Below are 228 nucleotides of genomic sequence, written 5' to 3'. Positions count from 1 at the left end.
GAGACCTAATTGATATTATTAATAAAAATTTTTAATTCAAAATTTTCTGTTTTTAATTTTTGGTAAAACTCTCAGCTGCATAGATAAATTACAAATATTATTTTGTCCGCATTTGGACAGCAGTTTATTATCACTGTAATATCAAAAATGTTTTCAAGTGATAATAGCCCTTGTTGGCATTGCTGCAATAGAGTTTGAAATATAAGGACAACTACTAGGTTGCCTTTT

The sequence above is a fragment of the Ctenocephalides felis genome, unplaced genomic scaffold (assembly GCF_003426905.1).
Source record: "Ctenocephalides felis isolate EL2017-DRISC unplaced genomic scaffold, ASM342690v1 CF-g0.4_SCAFFOLD_01492, whole genome shotgun sequence".
NCBI classification, from domain to species: domain Eukaryota; kingdom Metazoa; phylum Arthropoda; class Insecta; order Siphonaptera; family Pulicidae; genus Ctenocephalides; species Ctenocephalides felis.
Note: the sequence above shows the minus strand (reverse complement) of the source record.